Source organism: Ranitomeya imitator, chromosome 7 (genome assembly GCF_032444005.1).
Source record: "Ranitomeya imitator isolate aRanImi1 chromosome 7, aRanImi1.pri, whole genome shotgun sequence".
NCBI lineage: Eukaryota > Metazoa > Chordata > Amphibia > Anura > Dendrobatidae > Ranitomeya > Ranitomeya imitator.
In genome coordinates this window covers 175002694-175030101 of record NC_091288.1, presented here as the reverse complement: position 1 = coordinate 175030101, position 27408 = coordinate 175002694, and the positions used below count along the sequence as shown (strand labels likewise).

General features: G+C 43.1%; 1 protein-coding gene across 1 annotated transcript in view; it reads left to right on the top strand.

Moving 5' to 3' along the window:
- Positions 1–27408, top strand: part of SHISA9 (shisa family member 9) — a 444826-nt gene that overhangs the window by 137760 nt on the left and 279658 nt on the right. The gene's annotated exons all lie outside the window — the stretch shown is intronic.

Sequence of the window (27408 nt, the reverse complement as noted above, 5' to 3'; positions counted from 1 at the left end):
CCTTTCCTGCTCCTCGCGACTCTCCGGTGACTGCTCCATGCATTGCGATCTTGCGAGATGATGACGCAATGCACTCTTCAGACCGGAGCGCGCGAGGAGCGTCGGTAACTGCTTCGATCCGGGGGCCAACGGAAGGTGAGTATATAACTATTTTTTATTTTAATTCTTTTTTTAACAGGGATATGATGCCCACATTGCTATATACTACATGGGCTGTGCAATATACTACGTGGGCTGGGCAATATACTATGTGGGCTGGGCAATATACTACGTGGGCTGGGCAATATACTACGTGGGCTGTACAATATACTATGAGGCTGTGCAATATACTACGTGTGCTGGGCAATATACTACGTGGGCTGTGCAATATACTACATGGGCTGGGCAATATACTACGTGAGCTGTGCAATATACTATGTGGCTGTGCAATATACTATGTGGGCTGTGCAATATACTACGTGGGCTGGGCAATATACTACGTGGCTGTGCTATGCACTACGTGGGCTGTGTTATACGCTACAAGGGCTGTGTTATACACTACATGGGCTGTGTTATACACTACGTGGGCTGTGTTATACACTACGTGGGCTGTGTTATACACTACATGGCCTGTGTTATACACTACGTGGCCTGTGTAATATACTGCGTGCGTGGGCTGTTATATACTACGTGGCTGTATTATATGCTATGTGGGCTGTTATACACTCTGTGGGCTGTGCTATATACTACGTGGCTGTGCAATATACTCCGTGGGCTGTGCTATATACCATGTGGCTGTGCTATATACTCCGTGGGCTTTTATATACTATGTGGCTGTGCTATATACTCCGTGGGCTGTGCTATATACTCCATGGGCTGTGCTATATACTACGTGGCTGTGCAATATACTATGTGGGCTGTTATATACTATGTGGCTGTGCTATATACTATGTGGCTGTGCTATATACTACGTGGCCGGCCGCGAACAATCAGCAACAGGCGTATCCGAATCCTGTGCATTCAATGTATTCTAAAATCTTCATAAATAAACTACATACATATTCTAGAACTAGATGGTGGCCCGATTCTAACGCATCAGGTATTCTAGAATATGCATGTCCACGTAGTATATTGCACAGCCCATGTAGTATATTGCCCAGCCACGTAGTATATTGCCCAGCCACGTAGTATATTGCCCAGTCACGTATTATATTGCACAGTCACGTAGTATATTGCCCAGCTACGTAGTATATTGCCCAGTCACGTAGTATATTGGCCAGCCACGTAGTATATTGCCCAGCCACATAGTATATTGCCCAGCCACGTAGTATATTGCCCAGCCACATAGTATATTGCCCAGTGACATAGTATATTGCGCAGCCACATAGTATATTGCCCAGCCACATAGTATATTGCCCAGTTACATAGTATATTGCGTAGCCACATAGTATATTGCCCAGTGACGTAGTATATTGCCCAGTGACGTAGTATACAGCACAGAGCCATGTAGTATATTGCCCAGTGACGTAGTATATTGCCCAGCCACGTAGTATATCGCACAGCAAAGTATTATACAGCACAGAACCACGTAGTATATTGGCCAGTCACGTAGTATATTGCCCAGCTACGTAGTATATTGCCCAGCCAGGTTTGTCACAAGTGAAAAAATAAAAAATAAACATATACTCACCTTTCCGAGGGAGCCCTTGTAGTCCACGACAGGTTCCGGTCCCAGGGTTGGTATTAGCGCAGGACCTGTGATGATGTCACAGTCACATGACCGTGACGTCATGGCAGGTCCTTGTCGCGCAGGCGCGCAGGGCCTGTGATGACATCGCGGTCACATGACCGTGACGTCATGGCAGGTCCTTCTGCCACTGGAACCTGCAACGGAAGATGGCGGCCGGCGCGAGCTGCAAGGAGCGTGAGTATAGCAGGCTTTTTTAAAAATTATTTTTAACATTACATTTTTTACTATTGATGCCGCACAGGGTTAATAGCGGCGGTAACGGAGTGCATTACCCACGGCATAACGAGGTCCGTTACCGCCGGCATTAACCCTGTGTTAGCGGTGACCAGAGGGGAGTATGCGGGCGACAGGCACTGACTGCGGGGAGTACGGAGCGGCCATTTTCTTCCGGACTGTGCCCGTTGCTGATTGGTCGCGGCAGCCATGACAGGCAGCTGGCGAGACCAATCAGCGAATGAATAACCGTGACAGACAGACAGAAGGACAGACAGAAGTGACCCTTAGACAATTATTTAGTAGATACCCGGTGCGTTAGAATCGGGCTACCATCTAGTATAGTATAAACATCTCCTGACAAAGTATTGGAAAATCATGTTTTTTATTCTCACACCACTCATTAAGGAAAATTTCGAGCTAAAAAGGACAGGTGAAGAAGAACTGTCTCTGTCACAATACAAATTTGTCTCAAAATGTACAATGATGAATGTATAGGCTGCTAGTGATAATGCAATGGCTGGATATTGAAATATACTCAGTCCGGAATTCATCTGGCTATGATTTGTGCCCTCCATTCAATTTAATTGGACAGATGTATATTATTGGGTATAAGAAGTTCTTTGCCAATACTTTTATCACAATGCCTAATTCAGTCAAGGAGAGGATGAAGTTAACAATTTCCATCCCATAATAAGGAGTAGGTACTCTATGAAATGCCTGTAAGGTTGTCTCATTTTGACCATCCCATAGTTACCAGTATTCCTAAATGTTTAGTGATAATGTGACAAAAAAAGCAACTGTCATGGTTCCTCTGCTCAGTGAATGATTGCTATGCTGTTCTGTGGAAACTGTCTTGCTGAGTTGTCTGTGTCTTGATTGACAGCTTAGCTGTCCAATCCTGTGATGGTCTTGCTGGGCTGTTGGTGCTTTGATTGACAGCTCAGCTGTCCAATCTGTGACTGGAAGTTGAGGGACTTTCTCCGGGTGTTCGGTGTTCTGTTGATTGCTGTTGTGAATTCTGTGGCAGAGCTCCCTCCTGTGGTCACAAGTGGTACTTCGGCTGATTCTCTCTGTAAGCTTCCGTTGGTGGAGGGAAGTGGTACTGCGGCTTCTGAGTTTCCTCCCTCAGGTGATGTGGTGAGGTCGTTAGGTGCTGCTCTACTTAACTCCACCTAGTGCTTTGATCCTGGCTTCCTGTCAATGTTCCAGTATTGGACTTGTTTTCCTCCTGGATCGTTCCTGTGGCCTGCTGCTCTGCATAGCTAAGTTTTCCTTTGCTATTTTGTTTGCTTTTCTTCTGTCCAGCTTATCTATTTGTTTGCTGGAAGCTCTGGGACGCAGAGGGTGTACCTCCGTGCCATTAGTTCGGTACGGAGGGTCTTTCTGCCCCCTTTGCGTGGTTTTTAGGGTTTTGTGTTGACCGCAAAGTTACCTTTCCTATCCTCGCTCTGTTCAGAAAGTCGGGCCTCACTTTGCTAAATCTATTTCATCTCTACGTTTGTCTTTTCATCTTACTCACAGTCATTATATGTGGGGGACTGCCTTTTCCTTTGGGGTATTTCTCTGAGGCAAGGTAGGCTTATTTTCTATCTTCAGGCTAGCTAGTTTCTCAGGCTGTGCCGAGTTGCATAGGTAGCGTTAGGCGCAATCCACGGCTGCCTCTAGTGTTGTTGGATAGGATTAGGGATTGCGGTCAACAGAGTTCCCACGTCTCAGAGCTCGTTCTATGTTTTTGGATTATTGTCAGATCACTGTATGTGCTCTGACCTCTATGTTCACTGTGGTACTGAATTGCCTAATTCCAACAGTACAGGAAGCCAAAGTACTAATGATTCTCAATAGAGGGAAAAAAGAAGTTCTGAGACCATTTTTCTTTCTCTGCACTGTGTTTTGCCTTTTTTTCCCCCTAGACATTTGGGTGGTTCAGGACACAGGTGTAGCAATGGACATTAGAAGTCTGTCTTCATGTGTGGATCAGCTCTTGGCAAGACTACAAAAGATTCAAGACACTATTGATCAGAAATCTATGTTAGAACCAAGAATTCCTATTCCTGATTTGTTTTTTGGTGATAGAACTAAGTTTCTGAGTTTCAAAAATAATTGTAAACTATTTCTGGCCTTGAAACCTCGCTCCTCTGGTGATCCAGTTCAACAGGTTTTGATCATTATTTCTTTTTTGCGTGGCGACCCTCAGGACTGGGCATTTTCTCTTGCGCCAGGAGATCCTGCATTAAGTAATATCGATGCGTTTTTCCTGGCGTTCGGATTGCTGTACGATGATCCTAATTCTGTGGATCAGGCAGAAAAAAATTTGCTGGCTCTTTGTCAGGGTCAGGATGAGATAGAGTTATATTGTCAGAAATTTAGAAAGTGGTCCGTGCTCACTCAATGGAATGAATCTGCGCTGGCAGCTATGTTCAGAAAGGGTCTCTCTGAAGCCCTTAAGGATGTCATGGTGGGATTTCCTATGCCTGCTGGTTTGAATGAGTCTATGTCTCTGGCCATTCAGATTGGTCGACGCTTGCGTGAGCGTAAATCTGTGCACCATTTGGCGGTATTACCTGAGCTTAAACCTGAGCCTATGCAGTGCGATAGGACTTTGACCAGAGTTGAACGGCAAGAACACAGACGTCTGAATGGGCTGTGTTTCTACTGTGGTGATTCCACTCATGCTATCTCTGATTGTCCTAAGCGCACTAAGCGGTTCGCTAGGTTGGCCACCATTGGTACGGTACAGTCAAAATTTCTTCTGTCCGTTACCTTGATCTGCTCTTTGTCATCGTATTCTGTCATGGCATTTGTGGATTCAGGCGCTGCCCTGAATTTGATGGACTTGGAGTATGCTAAGCATTGTGGGTTTTTCTTGGAGCCCTTGCAGTGTCCTATTCCATTGAGAGGAATTGATGCTACGCCTTTGGCCAAGAATAAGCCTCAGTACTGGACCCAGCTGACCATGTGCATGGCTCCTGCACATCAGGAGGTTATTCGCTTTCTGGTGTTGCATAATCTGCATGATGTGGTCGTGTTGGGGTTGCCATGGCTACAAGTCCATAATCCAGTATTAGATTGGAAATCCATGTCGGTGTCCAGCTGGGGTTGTCAGGGGGTACATGGTGATGTCCATTTCTGTCAATTTCGTCATCCACTCCTTCTGAGGTTCCAGAGTTCTTGTCTGCTTACCGGGATGTATTTGATGAGCCCAAGTCCGATGCCCTACCTCCGCATAGGGATTGTGATTGTGCTATCAATTTGATTCCTGGTAGTAAGTTCCCAAAAGGCCGATTGTTTAATTTATCTGTGCCTGAGCACGCCGCTATGCACAGTTATGTGAAGGAGTCCCTGGAGAAGGGGCATATTCGCCCGTCATCCTCGCCATTAGGAGCAGGGTTCTTTTTTGTAGCCAAGAAGGATGGTTCGCTGAGACCTTGTATAGATTACCGCCTTCTAAATAAGATCACGGTTAAATTTCAGTACCCCTTGCCGTTGTTATCTGATTTGTTTGCTCGGATTAAGGGGGCTAGTTGGTTCACCAAGATAGATCTTCGTGGTGCGTATAATCTTGTGCGAATTAAGCGAGGCGATGAATGGAAAACTGCATTTAATACACCCGAGGGTCATTTTGAGTATCTAGTAATGCCATTCGGACTCGCCAATGCTCCATCAGTGTTTCAGTCCTTTATGCATGACATCTTCCGAGAGTACCTGGATAAATTCCTGATTGTGTACTTGGATGACATTTTGATCTTCTCGGATGATTGGGAGTCTCATGTGAAGCAGGTCAGAATGGTTTTTCAGGTCCTGCGTGCTAATTCTTTGTTTGTGAAGGGATCAAAGTGTCTCTTTGGTGTGCAGAAGGTTTCATTTTTGGGGTTCATCTTTTCCCCTTCTACTATCGAGATGGATCCTGTTAAGGTCCAAGCCATCAATGATTGGACTCAGCCGACATCTCTGAAAAGTCTGCAAAAGTTCCTGGGCTTTGCTAATTTTTATCGTCGCTTCATCTGCAATTTTTCTAGTATTGCTAAACCATTGACCGATTTGACCAAGAAGGGTGCTGATGTGGTCAATTGGTCTTCTGCTGCTGTGGAAGCTTTTCAAGAGTTCAAGCGTCGTTTTTCTTCTGCCCCTGTGTTGTGTCAACCAGATGTTTCGCTTCCGTTCCAGGTCGAGGTTGATGCTTCTGAGATTGGAGCAGGGGCTGTTTTGTCGCAGAGAGGTTCTGATTGCTCAGTGATGAAACCGTGCGCCTTCTTTTCCAGGAAATTTTCGCCTGCTGAGCGAAATTATGATGTGGGCAACCGAGAGTTGCTGGCCATGAAGTGGGCATTCGAGGAGTGGCGTCATTGGCTTGAAGGAGCTAAGCATCGCGTGGTGGTCTTGACTGATCATAAGAACTTGACTTATCTCGAGTCCGCCAAGCGGTTGAATCCTAGACAAGCTCGTTGGTCGTTGTTTTTTGCCCGTTTTGACTTTGTAATTTCATACCTTCCGGGCTCTAAAAATGTGAAGGCGGATGCTCTGTCTAGGAGTTTTGTGCCCGACTCTCCGGGTGTATCTGAGCCGGCGGGTATCCTCAAAGAGGGAGTAATTGTGTCTGCCATCTCCCCTGATTTGCGGCGAGTGCTGCAAAAATTTCAGGCTAATAAACCTGATCGTTGTCCAGCGGAGAAACTGTTTGTCCCTGATAGGTGGACGAATAAAGTTATCTCTGAGGTTCATTGTTCGGTCTTGGCTGGTCATCCTGGAATCTTTGGTACCAGAGAGTTAGTGGCTAGATCCTTTTGGTGGCCATCTCTGTCACGGGATGTGCGTTCTTTTGTGCAGTCCTGTGGGATTTGTGCTCGGGCTAAGCCCTGCTGTTCTCGTGCCAGTGGGTTGCTTTTGCCCTTGCCAGTCCCGAAGAGGCCTTGGACACATATCTCTATGGATTTTATTTCAGATCTTCCCGTTTCTCAAAAGATGTCAGTCATTTGGGTGGTCTGTGATCGCTTTTCTAAGATGGTCCATTTGGTACCCTTGTCTAAATTGCCTTCCTCCTCTGATTTGGTGCCATTGTTCTTCCAGCATGTGGTTCGTTTACATGGCATTCCAGAGAATATCGTTTCTGACAGAGGTTCCCAGTTTGTTTCGAGGTTTTGGCGAGCTTTTTGTGGTAGGATGGGCATTGACTTGTCTTTTTCCTCGGCTTTCCATCCTCAGACTAATGGCCAGACCGAACGAACCAATCAGACCTTGGAAACATATCTGAGATGTTTTGTTTCTGCTGATCAGGATGACTGGGTGTCCTTTTTGCCTTTGGCTGAGTTCGCCCTTAATAATCGGGCTAGCTCGGCTACCTTGGTTTCGCCATTTTTCTGCAACTCTGGGTTCCATCCTCGTTTCTCGTCAGGACAGGTTGAGTCTTCGGACTGTCCTGGTGTGGATACTGTGGTGGACAGGTTGCAGCAGATTTGGACTCAGGTAGTGGACAATTTGACCTTGTCCCAGGAGAAGGCTCAACGTTTTGCTAATCGCAGACGCTGTGTGGGTCCCCGACTTCGTGTTGGGGATCTGGTTTGGTTATCTTCTCGTCATATTCCTATGAAGGTTTCCTCTCCTAAGTTTAAACCTCGTTTCATTGGTCCGTATAGGATTTCTGAGCTTCTTAATCCTGTGTCTTTTCGTCTGACCCTTCCAGATTCTTTTTCCATACATAATGTATTCCATAGGTCATTGTTGCGGAGATACGTGGCACCTATGGTTCCTTCTGTTGACCCTCCTGCCCCGGTTTTGGTGGAGGGGGAGTTGGAGTATATTGTGGAGAAGATTTTGGATTCTCGTGTTTCAAGACGGAAACTCCAGTATCTGGTTAAGTGGAAGGGTTATGCTCAGGAAGATAATTCCTGGGTCTTTGCCTCTGATGTCCATGCTCCCGATCTTGTTCGTGCCTTTCATGTGGCTCATCCTGGTCGGCCTGGGGGCTCTGGTGAGGGTTTGGTGACCCCTCCTCAAGGGGGGGGTACTGTTGTGAATTCTGTGGCAGAGCTCCCTCCTGTGGTCACAAGTGGTACTTCGGCTGATTCTCTCTGTAAGCTTCCGTTGGTGGAGGGAAGTGGTACTGCGGCTTCTGAGTTTCCTCCCTCAGGTGATGTGGTGAGGTCGTTAGGTGCTGCTCTACTTAACTCCACCTAGTGCTTTGATCCTGGCTTCCTGTCAATGTTCCAGTATTGGACTTGTTTTCCTCCTGGATCGTTCCTGTGGCCTGCTGCTCTGCATAGCTAAGTTTTCCTTTGCTATTTTGTTTGCTTTTCTTCTGTCCAGCTTATCTATTTGTTTGCTGGAAGCTCTGGGACGTAGAGGGTGTACCTCCGTGCCGTTAGTTCGGTACGGAGGGTCTTTCTGCCCCCTTTGCGTGGTTTTTAGGGTTTTGTGTTGACCGCAAAGTTACCTTTCCTATCCTCGCTCTGTTCAGAAAGTCGGGCCTCACTTTGCTAAATCTATTTCATCTCTACGTTTGTCTTTTCATCTTACTCACAGTCATTATATGTGGGGGGCTGCCTTTTCCTTTGGGGTATTTTTCTGAGGCAAGGTAGGCTTATTTTCTATCTTCAGGCTAGCTAGTTTCTCAGGCTGTGCCGAGTTGCATAGGTAGCGTTAGGCGCAATCCACGGCTGCCTCTAGTGTTGTTGGATAGGATTAGGGATTGCGGTCAACAGAGTTCCCACGTCTCAGAGCTCGTTCTATGTTTTTGGATTATTGTCAGATCACTGTATGTGCTCTGACCTCTATGTTCACTGTGGTACTGAATTGCCTAATCCTAACAGATTGCCCAGCTACTTAACTGAGCTGTCTTCCCCTGATCCCTGCCAAATGTAGTTTTTGCTTCTTGGTGAATGTTATCTTGTTTATATTGCTCTGAGTTCTGATCTTCTACTGCCTGACCCTTTGGACCGTGTTCTGAATATCCCTTTGTTTTGTCCTTTGGCTTTTGATCCATTATCGCTTGTTATTGACCCTGGACTGTGATCTGACTCACACCTTCGTCTTTTCCCTTGGCTATCTATGTACTCTCTTGGTATTGACCCTGGAACATCTAATTCTTCTGCCTCACAGACAGTCCGTGAGTAGTGACTAGTGTCACAGCAACAAAAGCAAAACTATATATATGCTGGCTGAGACAAAAAGTAGACAAAAATCATGTTTCAGGAACACATGGGCTTCTCGCACAGTGAACAAGTCTGTAGGAACATGCTCACACACCACCAAGAAACTTGAAGACACAAAAGAGCATAGTAGAACCAAAAACACTCATTTTCAAAAAATCACAGTAATCCGCCAGTGCTAGTAAAAAGATGTAAAAAACAGGGTATTTGGTTGATACATTTTTTGCAAAAAATGTATATTAAGCTGCTCCACCAAACGTCACGGTATACCCATATCAGAGCAGTCCTAACTGATGTATGCAATCCCTATCTGATGTATTTAAAAACCTGATCATCTGTATATTACCTGTGTGAACAGGGTTCAGAGAGGAAAAATCCATGTGGACTTGCTGAGTGGAACAGCTTTTGTGTAGATAGCCCAAGAAGAGTGGTGGGTAACTCCCCAGTCTTGTAGACACAAGAGAACAATTATGGAAACAGGAACACATGGGCTACTCACACAGTGAACAAGTCTGTAGGAACATGCTCACACACCACCAAGAAACTTGAAGACACAAAAAAGCATAGCAGAGCCAAAAACACTCAGTTTCAAAAAATCACAGTAATCCGCAAGTGCTAGTAAAAAGATGTAAAAAACAGGGTATTTGGTTGATAGGTTTTTTGCAAACAATGTATACTAAGCTGTTCCACCAAACGTCACGGTATACCCATATCAGAGGAGTCCTAACTGATGTATGCAATCCCTATCTGATGTTAGGACTGCTCTGATATGGGTATACCGTGACGTTTGGTGGAGCAGCTTAGGCTACGTTCACATTTGCGTTGTGCGATGTTGCGTCGGAGACGCAACGCACAACGCAAACAAACGCAACAAAAGACACGCTAAAACGCAGCGTTTTGCGACGCATGCGTCCTTTTTTGCCGAATTTTGGACGCAAAAAAAATGCAACTTGCTGCGTCCTCTGCGCCCTATGCTTGCGGCAAAAAAACCGCATGCGTCGCAAAACGCAGCACAACGCATGTCCATGCGCCCCCCATGTTAAATATAGGGGCGCATGATGCATGCGTCGCCGGGGTTGCGCCCGACGCAACGCAAATGTGAATGTAGCCTTAGTATACATTTTTTGCAAAAAACTTATCAACCAAATACCCTGTTTTTTACATCTTTTAACTAGCACTTGTGGATTACTGTGATTTTTTGAAACTGAGTGTTTTTGGTTCTACTATGCTCTTTTGTGTTTTCAAAAAACATGTTTCAGTATATTGTACACCAATGTTCCCCTGTATAGCATACGATCAAAGAAAAACTTCACAATTGCCTCCATTATTACATGTAACATGGACAATTGTGATAGTTATGTACGACTTCTAGAAAGGAAAGGACTGAACTTCTGGCAAAAACAGAAGAACTTGCCAGGAAAGAAAGGATATGTCCACAAAGTTAATCTTACATAATATTTGTTATGTCATGGATCCTACAGCCTTCATACAGATAACATATTCAGCAAGGCTAATAATAAATAATAATATACAGTGCCAACATATTTGTAGCACTTTACAAATAGGCACACACATGTACAAACAAAGACAACACAAAGTAGCACATAGTTCAGCATTTACAGGAGTAAGATCCCTGCTAGCAAGCTTACAACTTATAAGGAAAAGGGGGGAAACAGTAGGTAAAAAGTGCTTGTCATGTGTGGTCCAGCCATTAATTATTATTATTATTATTAGGCTTGTCGAAAGAGATGTGTTTTTAAAGCATGCTTAAACATGTGGGGCTAGGTAATAATTGGATCATCCAGACTAGTGCCTTCCAGAAAACTGGTGCAGCATGGGCAAAGTCTTGGAGGGGGAGGTAGAAGGTTTGAATTATTGAGGTTGTTAGTCTTAGATCAGTTGCCTAGCGGTGCACACAATTAGGGTGATAGACAGAAATGAGAGAGGAGATATAGGGTGATGCAGAACTATGGAGAGCTTTGTGGGTGAGAGAGATAAGTTTGTATTGTATTCTGTAACGAATGGGTAACCAGTTCAATGACTGGCACAAGGTGGAGGCATCGGTATAGCAGCTGGGTAGAAATACTACGCGGGCCGCTACATTCAAGATGGATTGGAGAGGAGATAGTTTGTTAAGAGGGGGACCGATCAGTAGAGAGTTGCAACAATAAAGACGAGAATGAATAAGAGCAACAATAAGAGTTTTTACAGTTCCAAAGGGGACAAAGGGTCAGATTTTGGAGATGTTTTTAAGATGTATGTAACATACATGTGAGTGATCAGAAAAAGGGAGTGAAGGAAAGATCCTGAGTCATATATGACCACAATACAGCGAGCGTGCTGTGTGGGAGTTATATTTTGAACCACCCAAGACAATTTCAATATCGGGTATAGGTATATTAGTACAAGGAAGAATCACGAGAAGCTCTGTTTTGGAGAGCTTCAGTTTCAGATAGAGGGAGGACATCATGATAGAGACAGCGGACAGACTATCTCTGGTATTTTGTATTAAGGTGGGGATGATGTCAGGAGTACAAGTGTATAATTGGGTGTCATGGCTCAAAGTTAGCATTCACCTAAAGGATTTTATGACCCACTTACACACCCATACAAGCAATAGCACTTATTGTTTATGTTTTCCACATTTTAACAATAAAACATATTATACTCTATGTGACTGCAGACTTCTGAATCCCTACAGCACACGCACTGCACAGTCTCAGAATTCTCCAGCATTGCTGATGAGAGAGGTCACGTGACCACAAGTATGCGAGTTACACAATTTCAGAAAAATGTACTTGGCCTCACTCACTTGGCCTTGGATTGAGCGAGGCCAAGTACGTCTGGTCGGCATGTTACCGCATGTATGCAAATAACATACTTCCAGACAAGTGACTGCATGCTCTTTCCATCAACACCAGAGAGTCCTGGCAGTGTCTGCTGTCACATTGAGATTTTCACTACAACCCCTTTAATATACTTAAAAAATGACAACATTGCACCTTGTTAATATGAAACAGGGAGGCAATTTAACTCAATAGGGGGAAAAGAAGAATCACTGAACATAGCTCCAACATTACAAATGAAGTTATTAATTGCAGATGATCAAAAAGCTTTAAAGATTTCTGTTTGAGTCATCCTTCAGGCTTGACATTTTCACATTGTGATTGTCTCTAAAGACTAAAAAGGTGGGAATTCTTTATCAAAGATATCAAGAATAGAAACTCACTTTCTTTCTGAACTTGAGTCTCTAGCACTGAGACGTTTCAATGCAAGTTATGAAATATTTGGCTTTTTGAATTAGAATATATTTAAATATTGTCCTTGTTTTACCTTCCCTGATTGGATAAGGATAGCCCCAAATATTTTGCAATGAAAGTTCCTTACAACTAATTTTTTTTATTTTCTTCAGCTTTATACCTATACATTATAAAATGTTATATAAACCTACAAGTGAATACTGAGCATTAAATAAAAGGGCCAATGGCATAAGAAAATCTATAGGAGGTAGTTCAAGGCACGGTAATACAAAGAATACAATTACATAATTTTGATTGAGTCTTGATTACAATAGTAAATACAAAAGATAAGACACCGGAATAACAAATTGGTGAGTATTGACATCAAATAGGTAAATACATAAATCAATGTAAAAAGTACATGGCAACTAATATAGTCACAATATTGCAAATGGATACCTAAAATGATCCAGATCCAAAATGGGAGCTACACAAAACATGTTAGTACACTTGCCAGATCAAGTATACATAAAAGATGTCAAAACGAAATGAGCACAAAGTAAAGTGCACAGTGGCATGTAAATAACCTGACCAGTCAGAAAGTCACACAGGACAAGTGTTTCGCACCTAGCTTCATCAGTGGGTGAGGAAGAATTGGACAACCAAGGCTATTTACAAGTGTAATGACAAATTTATATTGATATTAATCTAGGCAATCATACAGATTCCCTGTTGGACCCATTTGCTATAATGAGACAGACTGAGTCATTTTGTACTTTGGCCTCTGTTCTAGTAGTTCTACGGTTCTAGTAGTGTCCAGAGACCACAAAATGTACAAAATGGCTTATCTATATATATAATTGTCTAAGGGGCACTTCCGTCTGTTTGTCTGTCTGTCTGTTTGTCTGTCTGTCATGGAAATCCTGCATCGCTGATTGGTCACGGCCGGCCGCGACCAATCAGTGATGGGCACAGTCCGGCTGCGAATTTGTCCCTTCCTACTCTCTATCAGTGCCCCCTCCAGTCAGCGCTCACACAGGGTTAATGGCTGCGTTACACTGCGTTATGCTGTGGTGTAACGCAGTCTGTTAATGCAGCTATTAACCCTGTGTGACCAACTTTTTACTATTGATGCTGCCTATGTAGCATCAATAGTAAAAAGATGTAATGTTAAAAATAAAAAAAATTAAAAAATCATTATATACTTACCTTCCGGTGCCTTTCCAGCTCCTCGCGATGCTCGCGAGACTGTTACGTCATCATCTCGCAAGACCGCAATGCATTCTTGGGATCCGGGGGCCTCTGGAGAGTGAGTATATACAGTAACTATTTTTTATTTCAATTCTTTTTTAACAGGGATATGGTGCCCACATTGCTATATACTATGTGGGCTGTGTTATATACTATGTGGGCTGTGTTATATACTGCGTGGGCGTGCTATATACTACGTCTCTGTGCTATATACTACATGGGCTGTGCTATATACTACATTGCTGTGCTATATACTACGTGGGCTGTGCTATATACTACATTGCTGTGCTATATACTACGTGGGCTGTGTTATATACTGCGTGAGCTGTGTTATATACTGCATCTCTGTGCTATATACAATGTGGGCTGTGCAATATATTACGTGGCTGGGCAATATACTATGTGGCTGTGTTATATACTGCGTGAGCTGTGCTATATACTACGTGAGCTGTGCTATCTAATACGTGAGCTGTTCTATATACTACGCAGCTGTGCAATATATTACGTGGCTGGGCAATGTACTACGTGGCTGTGTTATATACTGCGCGATCTGTGCTATATACTACGTGAGCTGTGCTATATACAACATGGCTGAGTTATATACTACGTGGGCTGTGCTATATACTACGTAGCTGTGCAATATTCATGGCTGGGCAATATACTACGTGGCTGTGCTATATACTATGTGGCTGTGTTATATACTGCATCTCTGTGCTATATACTATGTGGGCTGTGCTATATATTACGTAGCTGTACAATATATTACATGGCTGGGCAATATACTACGTGGCTGTGTTATATACTGGGTGAGCGGTGCTATATACTACATGGGCTGTGCTATATACTACATGGCTGTGTTATATACTATGTGGCTGTGTTATATACTACATGGGCTGTGTTATATACTGTGTGAGCTGTGCTATATACTGTGTGGGCTGTGTTATACACTGCATGGGCTGTGTTATATCCTACGTGGGCTGTGTTATACACAGCATGGGCTGTGCTATATACTACGTGGGCTGTGTTGTACGCTGCATGGGCTGTGCTATATTCTATGTGGCTGTGTTACATACTGCGTGAGCTGTGCTATATACTACGTAGCTGTGTTATATACTACATGGGCTGTGCTATATATTACGTAGCTGTGCAATATACATGGCTGGGCAATATACTACATGGCTGTGTTATATACTACATGGGCTGTGTTATACGCTACTTGGCTGTGGTATATTTCTCTGCTGCATCTGTGCATCATGAATTGTGGTATGTGTTAAAGAGGGTGGCCCACTGAGACTCTTTCGCCCGGGGCCCTCAAAAACCTGGCTTCACTGATTGGTCACGCCCGGCCGGAAGTGAACAATTAGCGACAGGCACAGTCCGGCCACGAATTGGCGCTGAATTTGAACCATGCTTCGCTAATTGGTCACGCCCGGCCGGCCAAATCCTATGTATAAATTGCATTATTTTGAAAACTTCATAAATAAACTACATACATATTCTAGAATACCCAATGCATTATAATCAGGCCACCATCCAGTTCATTATACTGGATGGGCTTTATCATGGTTCCATATGAATCCCATTTTCAGCCATTTAGAACCCCCAACTATGCTCAGTGTAAAGCATATTACAATTATAATCCTAGACTATCTCATCCTATGAACCTGTAATGATATCCAAAGGAAAACAAATCAACTAATTTAAAGAAGAGGCCAATATTAGGGGGAAAAAAATTCTGATTCCAAAATATGATAATAAATTCCTAATGAGAGATCCATCTCTAGTAATCTAGTATCTATAACTTAAATGAATTGAATGTATTCAATTATGTTTTTTAAGAAGCCATCTAAACCTTGTTAAAATGAATTTATTTCAAGACCATCGTTTGGCAGGATGGTGTCCCCCAAAGTACCTCCTTTTAATCACTCTCACCATGATGGTCCATATAGTACCCAAATAGTAATGATGCAATGTACAAGTAAATACAATAATAATAAACTGGGGAATGTAGTATTGCTTTTCCATAGTGAAGAATCGGTAGTGTAAACTCAGTGCCAAAAGTCACCCAAAGCATCATTTTTACAAACTGAACACATTTTCTAATTTTTTCAGGGCACACATTCCTGGAATACATTTTGCCGACCTCTTTTGAACCTGCTCCAGTTCAGCTATATCTTATAAAAAAAGGAGTCCAAAACTGTGCACAGTAATCCAATTTCTTTTATTCCCTTCTAGTTGAAAACACACGTATCAAAAATGGAGCACATATTTAATCAACATTTCCTGGCCAGGACCCATTTCCAAACCTGCCAGTGTAAGCATAAAGGTGTATAAAACACATATGGTGCATGTCAGGTGCATCAATTTTTTAAGCAGCTTATGAATTTGGGCACATTTCAATTTCCCATAACAACAAAAGGTTATACACCCTTTCCTTTTTTGTGAAGCTTACTATTTTTTACATCATTGTTTATGTCCTAGATACCAAGATAACATTTAAAAATGTATGAAAATGTTTGTAGAAAAGTATTTTTTTTAAATACGCTAGTTGCCTAAATTCCGAATTAAAATATGCTGTAGATTATTAATATTTGCCTCCTTTACACTAATATTCACCCTATTTAAATTGTACATTTCCCCAGTCTGCAGTCAACTGTTTAAAAGGGAATTTTCTTTGCTAAAATTCTCCATTTAGGCAAAGGACTCAGTGTGGCTACAACTATAGACAGCAGCCAAATTTCCAATAGTAGGCAGCCAAATATTTAAAGGGAGCCTGTCACATGAAAACATGTTATTAACATGCAGTTATGGTGTCAATCTGTAGATTAATCGCATTCTAAAACTGCCCTGTGCCCTGACTTAAATACTGGGAGAAAATGAATCCGGCGTGGGCTCAGTTACCGCTCAGTGTAACCATGCCCCCAGCTCTGACTGACAGCAGCTCAGGATTAGGGTCAGCTTTCAGTCAGTGCTGGAAGCACAGTTACAGCCGCCACTCTCTATACACTGATCGGTGACTGAACCAGCATCGGCATCAACCCCGTTACTAAAACCCGAATGCTGATGGGAGGAACTAACTTCATGATTTAAAATGATTGCCATCTATGACAAAGTTAAATTTAATATATGCACAGAGTTGCGTACCCTCAAAAACAAGTATTCAGGAAATGTAAAAAAGTGAACTACATATTATGTAACTAGAGATTTATGATTTGAAAAGTTACAATTTTTAGACATGTTACATAAATCAATCTAGTTTTATTTGATATTCTTTAATTGTGAGAATCCAATTTTAGAAATTCACTGAAATGCATGGGCGAAGTTATCATGGCAGGTTCCAGTGTGAAAAAGCATTGGATGCACAAGATGTGACCTAATTAAAGACCTGATGACCGTAAAAATCTGTTAAATTATGATGTATAACTTTTAATGAACCATGTAACAGTCACTTATGTGGATTGAAACATCATTTCAGACCATATTTAGTGAATCACAAATTCCACATGTAGTTTTACGATATGAATAGAACAGGGCAGAAGTGGAAAAGCATACTGCCCCGTGAAACCTTCAGCAGAAGACAAGCTGCCATTTTCCGCATTTTGTGTTCTCTTTAGGCTTCAAGCCTAATCTCATACTTACATTTGGAAAGTTTATTGTGAATGTTTTAAATATGTTGCTCTTTTCTTTGGTATTTTGCCATAAACTTCACTCTATTTTATATACTGTAATAATAAAATCTGCTCCAAAATCCTTATCTAGAACATGAAAATATGCAACTACACTATATGAACTTTTTGACAAAATCTTACACCTAAGGCTACTTTCACACTAGCGTTTTTTCAATACGTTCCAATGCGTCGTTTATGGGATAAAACGCATCCTGCAAAGTTGTCTGCAGGATGCATTTTTGCCCCATAGACTAACATTAGCGACGCATTGCGATGCATTGACACACATCGCAACCATCGTGCAACGGTTGCGCCGTGTTGTGGCGGACCGCCGGGAGCAAAAAACGTTACATGTAACGTTTTTTGCTGCCGACGGTCCGCCATTTCCGACCACGCATGCGCGGCCGGAACTCCGCCCCCACCACCCCGCACCTCACAATGGGGCAGCGGATGCGCTGGAAAAATGCATCCACTGCCCCCGTTGCGCGGCGCATTCATTGCTAGCGTTGGTACGTCGGCCCGACGCACTGCGACGGGCCGAGTCCGACGCTAGTGTGAAAGTAGCCTAAATCAGTTTTGACATTTCTGGGAAGGCATTAAGTTGTGCTATAGGTGCAAAATGATTTTGCATTGTCTTTTTGCAAAGTTGCTTCATTTTTTACTTTACACTGGAGCAACAGAAAAATGACCATTGAACGTGTCTTTGGCTTTTTATCGAAATCTCATAAATGTTATTATTATAATATATTATTATATTTCTTCATGAACTTTGAAACTGTTTAATGTGTTTGCCAATGTTCTAATTAGATATTTATTGAGAAAAATATATATTTTAGCGAAAACAACATTTATACATGATTAGTGAAGCAGAGATGGAGCTTGTAAGATGTTATTTGTGAATTGATGCATAGAGATTATGTATGGAGGATGATCTGCTGTATTGAAACAGGGGATGAAATTAAAACAGTCTTGTTAATGTTAAGTACCAAGAAATTACTGAGTCGAAAGGTAAAGGGTGGCATGTTTATAGCAAATTTATCATTCTGCTGTATCTCAGTTTTATTTCTACAAAGCAGCTCAGGTTTCCCAATTTAATTCATGCCATCACTTATTGATTCGGGTCGGTCCAACTTCTGGGCTCTTCATGGATTCTGAGAATGAAGTGGAAGCATCTCATCGCCCATGCCACATTTTCTCTGTGCTGCGAATTATATAGTCACCTTCTTATGTAAGGGACGGCAATCTCCCCCTTTAGCGTGAATATGGCCACGGCACCACTGTGCAAGGAAAAGCGTGAAGGGGCTGCACCATTGCTGTGTCAATTTCATTTTCTTGTCGGACCGCTGTCGGGGTCGTCACGACAATACCCTTCATCCACCAGTCATTCCAAATTAGATTAAGAGCATGTTGGTACCGGATAAGAATGAGTCAGACACAATGCTGGTTCAAACTCATTGCATGCTCGTGTGTAACGTCACAGCAACGACTGGACTTTATTTCCTGATACACATTACATGATCTATTGGGGGAAGGTGTGCAGAGGGCGGGGATAGGCGGGGGTTAAGCAATGTATCTAGTATTCAGTCCTTCTGGTTGGCTCTGACGTCAGCTGATGAATCTTCCTTTGTCCACATCTTGTTAAGTTTCCATTTCTCCAGAAACGATACTTTAGCTTCAGAAACGAAAGTAGCTTTTTGGCAAGAACAAAAAGTAGGGCAAAGGTGAATACTGGCAGCCATCTTAAATACAATTACATATGCATTAGCAAGCGAAGGGGAAAAACTTATTGTTTCACAGCATAAGAATATAAAAGTACAAAAGAGTATAAAGATATATATTTTTACCTTGACAATCCCCCCTAAACACTAAGTTTTTCCCTAAAAAGAAAGATCCTTCGAGACTGTCCATGTGATGGGGAAAGGGGAGGTGGATTTCTTCATCCAGACACCTCAGAAGCTCTACCCTTGTGAGAGGCCTCCAGGCAGCTGAACCCTTCACTAGCTTCACATGGAGTTCTCCCGCTGTCCCTAACCTAAATCTTTTAGCATCATCTGAGAGTTGGGGGTTTTGTCTAACTTCTTGAGGGGGATGTACTTAGAGATCTCCCCTGGATCAGTGCCATCATACTCTGATGGGTCTACTTCTTGGTTGAGGAAGGTGCCAGACGGAGTTGCCTCAGCAATAACCTTTTTATACAGGGGAATAACACAACAGAGGATTATCGATCCAACTACAAGAAGGGCAATCAGTACCAGACAAGCTTGTTGAAAGAATCCTTTGAGCCCACCCAACCAACCGGAAAAGAATGATGTGTCTACTCCAGCATTAGTTTTTAATTCTGCTGCTAACCCATTTATCTTTTTAAGGGCTATCATGGTCTTTCCATTTACCCCAGAGTTCTGAGGGATATAGGTACAACATTCCTCTCCCACCATCCCACAGACTCCTCCTTTCTCAGCTAAGATCATATCAAGGGCTAGTCGGTTTTGGAGGGTCATTCTAGTGTTAGGGCCCAATTCCTCAACTATACCTTGGAAGGCTTCACAGATAAACTTGGCAAAACTATATTCACTGTAATATATATAATTGATCCCATCAACATTTTTATTAATCTGCACTTGTGGATTAAAGAAGCAAAGCTAGCATAGATCTGGTTCTGGGCTTTAAATTGGTCAGGCACCCTCCTTGGCACTCCAATGCCATCGACATATACCAATGGATCTTCTTCATAACTCATATGGAGCTGATCAAGACTTCTCCTCTTTCTGGTATGTTCATCAGGTGTCTCCGGATCCCAAGGTAAAATCTTGAACTGCATAGCTAGTTTAACAAGGGTACATTGACCTGTCCAGGCATTAGGCAACCTAGGACGGAGCTTACCATCTCCACATAACCAATAAATATCGTACATATACTGTGTATGATTAGCTAGCAAATCAGTATCTAGGGAACTGTTCTCTTTGCAGAAACCTGTCTCGAAGACCCCTACTGGTGTACCTGTAGTGTCGTGGGAATTATAGCAGGTATAATTATCAGCTAATACGGTTATCCCCCCTGGGACCTTTAGTTTAGGTGCTTCATGAATTAGTGGGACATAATCTGAGCAATCAGTGGACTTTAGACCCTTCAACAGATTCATAACACAGGCAGTGGTATTGTCATCAGGAAAAAAAAAATGCATGTGTGTATAGATGTGTATTCGCTGCAGCACAAGCAATACGTCCTACAGAGATATTCTGGACTTGTACATTGTATCTTACCCATTCTAACCATACATTTTTTCTTGGGGCTGTTTGTGTTTCTATGGAGAAAACTTCTAACACATATATAATACTGGATGATTCCCTCTACCACCCGTTGAGTCTCGGGGCACTTGGCTACATTGCAGAAATCAAATCACCAGATATTTACCGGGGCCGTTAGATTTACCCAGAGAATAGTGGCACCGGTATTCTTATTTACAATAGGGGCCGAGAAGGTAGGGGCGAGGATGGCCCCTGGCCCTAGGACCAAAAACAACAGCAACATTTTCCTTCGATCATCACTGTGACTAAGCGCTGGTTCGGTCTCTTTTGCAGTGTGAAGCGTAGATCCAGGTGCTCTTTCCTTCAAGTTTTACTGACATAGCTTTTCACGACCATAAAACCACCAGGCTTCAAATTGTGACCAATATCGGTTTCTGCTGAATCTGGAAGGGAAAAAAAAACTAAAACATGGGTGTTAGCAACATTTTTACTAAGCTGAATAACATATTGAACAGCACGGTCAGTTTCTTCTGACAACTACTGAGACTGAAAATTTACAACTGAGAACCTAGCACCAAACAATATCTCATATGGGGACAGGCCATATTTTGCAATAGGGGTAGTACGAATGTGTAAGAGCCATGGCCATGGAGCCGTAGTCTCCTGCATCAATTTGGTCAATTGTCCCTTCAGTGTGCCATTCAGCCTCTTAACTTTCCCACTAGATTGTGGATGGTACGGAGTATTGAGGGCTACAGTGGATCCAAGCATTGTCAGAACCTCCTGATACACGAGAAGAAAAGGCCGGGCCTTGGTCACTTTCAGCAACTTCTGGAACACCATATCTGCATATAACTTCCATCACCAGTTTCTTTGCTGTGGTCTTTGTAGTCACGTTGGTAACAGGGAATGCTTCTGGCCAACTGGAGAACATATCGACAACCACCAGACAATATTCATACCTTCCAGACTTAGGCAACGTGATGTGGTCCTGTCGTCCACCTGGAGCTTTTGGAAAGGATAATCGAGCTTAGCAAGATGCTTCGGGGGTACACGTTGAAGTTGACCGGGTTTGCAGGTCTGACAGATACCTCGATGTGTGGGCCCATGCGCCCACGTGACAATAGCAGGGCACATCCGCTTAGGGAGACACACAAGTTGGTCCTTTTTCCAGCGACCTTGTCCATACGTGCTCCATCAGCTTTCCACTACTTCACTTCTTCCTTTGGAGACATTCTCTGCATCGTCATTAAGCGGTCTTGCGGGGTCCGGCAGAAAACCTCAGTCTGTCGTAGATCATCAGGTTCCTGTAGAGTCAGTGTTTCTTGTAACTGTTTACGCTGAGAGCGTGTGGTCACTATAGCTGGTATGGGCTGTTCAACAGGCAGGAGAGCAGCAGCTTTTGCTTGCATATCCGCAAAGGCGTTACCAACAGTCTGTGGTCTGTTTCATAGTACCGTGCTCCTTAACTTTGATAATGGCCACCTGAGTAGGTAATTCGATTGAGTCCATGAGGGCTTTAACAGCTTCAGCATTCTTCACTGAGTCCCGGCAGTAGTAACAAATCCTCGATTGGCTCATAGGGCTCCGAAATCATGAGCAATACCAAATGCATACTGTGAGTCCGTGTATATATTAGCCCGCCTGTCTTTGGCCAGAACACATGCAGTAGACAGAGCCTGAAATTCTGCTTCTTGTCCTGACAGGGTGGGAGGGAGTGAGTGCAGCTCCGTGCACTACAGTATCTTCCGTAGTAACAGCTTATCCGGTGTGGAATCTGCCAAAATCATCACCATATCTTGAACAGTCTTTCAGGGCATTGTAGAGAAATTGCATTATGCGGGATGCGTCCGGTATTCACTGACAACAATAAGTACATAGTCCAAGGAAACGCTGGAGCTCAGTCACATCTTTTGTAGCTGACGGCTATTTTTCTTTCTTCTGTGAGGTGTCTGGCACCCTGAAGGAGACAGTGACCCAAAAATATCACTTGACCAAGGCAGAACCGAAGTTTCGAGGCCGAAACCCGACAGTTCAGATCTGCCAGATACTTGTGAAAACTAACAGTGGCAACAATGGCTTCCTGCTCTGTCTGTACACACAACAAAACAAAAAAAAAAAATTACCCACATACTGAAGCAGTGTGACATAAGGATATTCTAACTGCCAGGGTTAGAGACACTATCCCCCCTATTTTTTTTTTTTCTACAGGCATTATTGGGGGTGGATCTGGGCCTATCAGGGCCAGCATAACCGTGGAAAGGGCATGTAAGATATACATCTCATTATACTCATCTACATAGGGGTTATATAACGTAAGGACCATCTGACCATCATCTTGGCTCACCAACTCTCTAGGTCTGCTCAGGTGCACTTATACGTCCATCATATTATCTTTATCTGTAAAATGGGAAAGGTTTGTTCTCAGGGTCAGCCAATTATTTTAGCGTAGCTAGCTAGTCAGAGGGCTTCCAGGGATAATACTCCTGTATCTGTCTTATACTACCTGATGTGGTTGGTTCTCTGGTGGTGGGGGGTGACTAGATGACCGGTTGGGGGTGACATGACATGCTGGTCTACAGCTCCTTCCCAAAAGGATTACTGTCAGCTTACTCCCAAAGTTAATGTCCCCACTACCCACTATCCTGTGTCAGCTTCTTATATCACTGCATGTGATCTTATCTGGACAGGAATCAGTGTAATTCACTTAGGTTGGGTTGCAGCACAGATTATACAAGTATTTCTCCAGTCTGGGTTTGTCTGACCGCAATGTTTACAAATCCATCTGTCTTGTCTTGGTCTGAGAATTAACATGGCGAGAGAGATTTCCAGACACAGGGTTTAAATGGATATTGGAATATGACACTGGATTTGTGTAAGGGAGGGGGGCTGGAGCTGAAGCCCGGGCCACTGATAAGGAATGGAGCTGCGAGCTGTGTCCTTGCAGCTGTGGCGGGGGATGGGAGGGGGACTAGAGAGCGAGTAAAGATCGCTGCAGCTGCTGATACTGAATAGGTTAAGTTCTTCTGAAAACTTTGGCCCCCCTTTCTCTGGCCCGCAGCACAAAGAGGAAAAATCAAAAAAACAATTCGCGCAGGGGTTCACCCCTCCCATCGGCTATAAACACAGAGATAAGAATTTGCAGCATTCCTCAACACAAAAGAAGAAAAACAACAACGCAGCTATTTGACTCCCCCCTCCCATCGGGTGTCTCGGAAAACCACACAGAGTAGCGGAATACAGCAATTCTCAGACTCAATTAATTTCTACAAAACCTTCACACAATTCATATACCAAAACACCTTAGAAAAACCAATGATTGAGATATTTTATAACCAAACATGGGCTCTGCATCCTTTCATCTTTCCTCTCCATCAACCTCTTTCTTTAAACCTCGCGCAACTCGCAGATGAGCTTGCACTTGTTCTAACAATCCTTTCTCTTTCAACATTCTTGACTGCCTTCTTGCCCTCCCGTGACTCTACTATTGTCTTGACTTCCACAGCATCCTCACTTAACTCGTGGGGCACGGACTTCTTCTGCCATAAGAGACGCAACATGACTCACAGAATACTACGCCCTTCTGCAGTAGGCCGCTGACAGCGGTAACAACACTGGTTTCCCAACAAAAAAAAAACACAGAGCCTCGCGTTCGACGTGCTGTCCCTAACCTCTGAACACCAGTGATTAACAGTCTACCCTGTCACGATATTCTAAACGTTGGGAGGCGGTCTCCTAGTGAGACCCCTCCACTGAGATTCTGGTGGTCCCCCCACTTGGGACGTCTTAATTACCAATGTGATTCTGGTGGTCCCCCCACTTGGGACGTCTTAATTACCAATGTGATTCTGGTGGTCCCCCCACTTGGGACGTCTTAATTACCAATGTGATTCTGGTGGTCCCCCCTTGGGACGTCTTAATTACCAATGCGTGCAATATCACAGAGGCTGCGTCTCCTATCTTTTTCTCTCAGCCGCCCCCAATCTACAAACTTCTCAATCTTTCACTCTATCACTACTAGACAATAGTCACGGGTAGGGTGGTTGAATGGAGTACAATGACCGGTGGAGGAGGTGTGGTGTACACGAGGACGCGCAGAGTGCAACGTCTCTCAGTTGCTGGTTCGAAGCGTGGCATGGGATCGCGCTCGGTCTCACCACTCGACCGGTCACTCCCCAGACCCAAGGAGACCACAGACTAACCAATAATGGCTGAAACACTAGCAAGTGTGACACATACAGAATGTATGATCTCCACTTACCGTGTTTGGAGGGTGATCAGTCCTCGAGGTCAGCCACTACAGGTGTCATCCACAGACGTCCAGGCATGGGTCCAGGGGGTCTCGGATCACCGGCCACGCCCCACGTTGGTTGCGCCAAATTGTCTGGGTCGTCACGACAATACCCTTCATCCACCAGTCATTCCAAATTAGATTAAGAGCATGTTGGTACCGGATAAGAATGAGTCAGACACAATGCTGGTTCAAACTCATTGCATGCTCGTGTGTAACGTCACAGCAACGACTGGACTTTATTTCCTGATACACAACATTACATGATCTATTGGGGGAAGGTGTGCAGATGGCGGGGATAGGCGGGGGTTAAGCAATGTATCTAGTATTCAGTCCTTCTGGTTGGCTCTGACGTCAGCTGATGAATCTTCCTTTGTCCACATCTTGTTAAGTTTCCATTTCTCCAGAAACGATACTTTAGCTTCAGAAACGAAAGTAGCTTTTTGGCAAGAACAAAAAGTAGGGCAAAGGTGAATACTGGCAGCCATCTTAAAAACAATTACATATGCATTAGCAAGCGAAGGGGAAAAACTTATTGTTTCACAGCATAAGAATATAAAAGTACAAAAGAGTATAAAGATATATATTTTTACCTTGACACCGCCATCAATTATAAAATGATGGCTCATCCTAGTGATGTGCCAGGACTTTTCTGAGAGATGGAAACATTCAGGTAACAGTTTGTTTTCAAGGTGTACTCCATTATTAAATCACTTTTTGGTATTTACTTATTAGAAAAAGTAAAATAAAACAATGGACTAAAATTAGTTAAAAATCAGGAATAATGTGTCTATTTATTTACATCAATGCATTTAAATAATCTATCCATCTATTTATCCATCTATTATCTATCTATTATCTATCTCTCACCATTATCTATCATCTATCTATCTATAATTTATCTCTCTATCTATTATCTATCTCTCTATTATCTATCATCTATCTATCTATCAAACATCTATTATCTATCTATCTATCTCTATGGTCTATCTATCTATTATCTCTCTATTATCTATCTATGTATTATCTTTTATCTATCTATCTATCTATATACAGTTAGGGCCAGAAATATTTGGACAGTGACACAAGTTTTGTTATTTTAGCTGTTTACAAAAACATGTTCAGAAATACAATTATATATATAATATGGGCTGAAAGTGCACACTCCCAGCTGCAATATGATAGTTTCCACATCCAAATCGGAGAAAGGGTTTAGGAATCATAGCTCTGTAATGCATAGCGTCCTCTTTTTCAAGGGACCAAAAGTAATTGGACAATGGACTCTAAGGGCTGCAATTAACTCTGAAGGCGTCTCCTTCATTAACCTGTAATCAATGAAGTAGTTAAAAGGTCAGGGGTCGATTCCAGGTGTGTGGTTTTGCATTTGGAAGCTGTTGCTGTGAGCAGACAACATGCGGTCAAAGGAACTCTCAATTGAGGTGAAGCAGAACATCCTGAGGCTGAAAAAAAGAAAAAATCCATCAGAGAGATAGCAGACATGCTTGGAGTAGCAAAATCAACAGTTGGGTACATTCTGAGAAAAAAGGAATTGACTGGTGAGCTTGGGAACTCAAAAAGGCCTGGGCGTCCACGGATGACAACAGTGGTGGATGATCGCCGCATACTTAATTTGGTGAAGAAGAACCCGTTCACAACATCAACTGAAGTCCAGAACACTCTCACTGAAGTAGGTGTATCTGTCTCTAAGTCAACAGTAAAGAGAAGACTCCATGACAGTAAATACAAGGGGTTCACATCTAGATGCAAACCATTCATCAATACCAAAAATAGGCAGGCCAGAGTTAAATTTGCAGAAAAACACCTCAAGAAGCCAGCTCAGTTCTGGAAAAGTATTCTATGGATAGATGAGACAAAGATCAACCTGTACCAGAATGATGGGAAGAAAAAAGTTTGGAGAAGAAAGGGAACGGCACATGATCCAAGGCACACCACATCCTCTGTAAAACATGGTGGAGGCAACGTGATGGCATGGGCATGCATGGCTTTCAATGGCACTGGGTCACTTGTGTTTATTGATGACATAAGAGCAGACAAGAGTAGCCGGATGAATTCTGAAGTGTACCGGGATATACTTTCAGCCCAGATTCAGCCAAATGCTGCAAAGTTGATTGGACGGCGCTTCATAGTACAGATGGACAATGACCCCAAGCATACAGCCAAAGCTACCCAGGAGTTCATGAGTGCCAAAAAGTGGAACATTCTGCAATGGCCAAGTCAATCTCCAGATCTAAACCCAATTGAGCATGCATTTCACTTGCTCAAATCCAGACTTAAGACGGAAAGACCCACAAACAAGCAAGACCTGAAGGCTGCGGCTGTAAAGGCCTGGCAAAGCATTAAGAAGGAGGAAACCCAGCGTTTGGTGATGTCCATGGGTTCCAGACTTAAGGCAGTGATTGCCTCCAAAGGATTTGCAACAAAATATTGAAAATAAAAATATTTTGTTTGGGTTATGTTTATTTGTCCAATTACTTTTGACCTCCTAAAACGTGGAGTGTTTGTAAAGAAATGTGTACAATTCCTACATTTTCTATCAGATATTTTTGTTCAACCCTTCAAATTAAACGTTACAATCTGCACTTGAATTCTGTTGTAGAGGTTTCATT